Genomic DNA, 2,201 nt, shown 5'->3' on the forward strand with positions numbered 1-2,201 from the left:
TGGATGAAACTGGAAAACATCATTCTCAGTAAACTATCGCAAGTACAAAAAACCAAACACCGCATGTTCTCACTCATAGGTGGGAATTGAACAATGGAACTCATGGACACAGGAAGGGGAACATCACACTCCGGGGACTGTTGTGGGGTTGGGCGAGAGGGAAGGGACAGCATTAGGAGATATACCTAATGCTAAATGACGAGTTAATGGGTGCAGGAAATCAACATGGCACATGGATACATATGTAACAAACCTGCACACTGTGCACATGTACCCTAAAACCTAAAGTATAATAATAAAAAGAAAAAATGAAAACTGATGCATACTTAAAAAAAAAAACAGTTAATTACCAGATATGTTTGTGCATGCAGTGATTTTGAAAAATATAATACATGAATTATGCTTTCCTTCTATGCTTTAAGGAACAGATACTATAGTGACAATAAATGTAATATGTTAGTACATAATGGACGCAAACGACAGATAAAAACAGCTTTAAATAATTTGAACTTTAGAATGTTGTTGAATGAGGGCTGATGGTCAGAAATTGATGATGGTGAGAAGAGGTTAATGGTGTTCAGTGAGTGAAGGTGAGTGAGAATAATATATTGGAGCAGCAATCAATGCCTACAGTTCTTCTATGATTCCAAGCATCTGGTGCACAGAACTCAAGACCTCAAAACTGAGTTACTGTATACAAAGCTATTCATAGAAAAACAAATGTTACCAAGAAATACCTTTTCTATATGCAGTGTTATCTCTTGTCTTCTAATACATTATCTTTTTCCGTTTCAAACAAAAAAAAATGGAGTTTCGCTCTTGTTGCTCAGGCTGGAGTGCAGTGGTGCAATCTTGGCTCACTCCAACCTCCACCCCAGGGTTCAAGCAATTCCCCGGCCTCGGCCTCCCAAGTAGCTGGGATTACAGGTGCGTGCCACCACGCCTGGCTAATTTTGTGTTTTTAGTAGAGACAGGGTTTCTCCATGTTGGTCAGGCTGCTCTCAAACTCCTGACCTCAGGTGATCTTTCCACCTCAGCCTCCTGAAGTGCTGGTATTATAGGCATGAGCCACCACACCTGGCCTACATTATCTTAAATGAACATTGCAGCCCACCGAATTGTCATCACTCTGGAAACCACTGATTGTATATAGTGTGTGATTATAATCTAAATGTTAATTCTCTGTTTTACAAACTATTGTCAAAAAAAAAGTGGTAACTGAGAATCATTAGAACTCTGAATAATCAGTGTAACCACCATGATGCCACAACACTCATGCATTTCATCTCTAAAGTACATTTTGCTCAGATTGGATAAGTTATGCCTTCATTGTTCAGTCATTAACAATTGAAAGATTAACATAATTGCAAAATTATAAATTTAAAGGAAAAGTGAAATGTCAGTAGACTGTTAGGTGCCCTTCTACCATCAAACATACTTGCATATTAACTGCCATTTGCAGACAATATCTTGAGCCAGACTTTTCAAAAATATGTTCAAGAAATAATTCCCAAAATACATAGAGAGGGTTCTACCTCATTGCATATGATACAAGTGCATAACCAAATTTCCTTACTGGCATTGGGAATTCCACTTTGAGCAAACCAAATTAAAAGGTTGAGAAGACCTGCAGTAAAGAAAATACTATCTTTTGTTTAACCCATTGTTTCCCAGTCCTGACCATTAATCATTTCTCTTTAGTATGCTTATTAGTATCTTTGGCTTGTGAACACACTTTTCAGAATTTCTTTTTAACCATAAAGAATGATGGTAAGGGGAAATTTTAAGCATTATGTCAGTTATTTAAATTTTATGGATGATATAGTGCTTTTCTGTTCTTCAATCATGGACTACACTAGAGAGGAACAATTTCTGTAGCTAAGGTTTTTACAATCCTCTACACTCCATCATTGTCTAGATCAATTTTATAAGGGTTTTGTCTTTTTTTGTTTAGAGGTGAGCTCTCTGTCACCCAGGCCGGAGTGCCGTGGCATGGCTCATTGCAGCATCAAACTCCTGGGCTCAAGTGATCCTCCTGCTTCAACCTTCCAAGTAGCTGGGACTATAGGTGTGCACCACCACACCTGGATAATTTAAATTTTCTTTTTCTTTCTTTCTTTTTTTTTTTGTAGAGACAAGGTCTTATTTTGTTGCCCAGGCTGGTCTCAAATCCCGGGCTTCAAGTGATCCTCCTGCCTTGG

The sequence above is a fragment of the Symphalangus syndactylus genome, chromosome 17 (assembly GCF_028878055.3).
Source record: "Symphalangus syndactylus isolate Jambi chromosome 17, NHGRI_mSymSyn1-v2.1_pri, whole genome shotgun sequence".
Lineage (NCBI taxonomy): Eukaryota > Metazoa > Chordata > Mammalia > Primates > Hylobatidae > Symphalangus > Symphalangus syndactylus.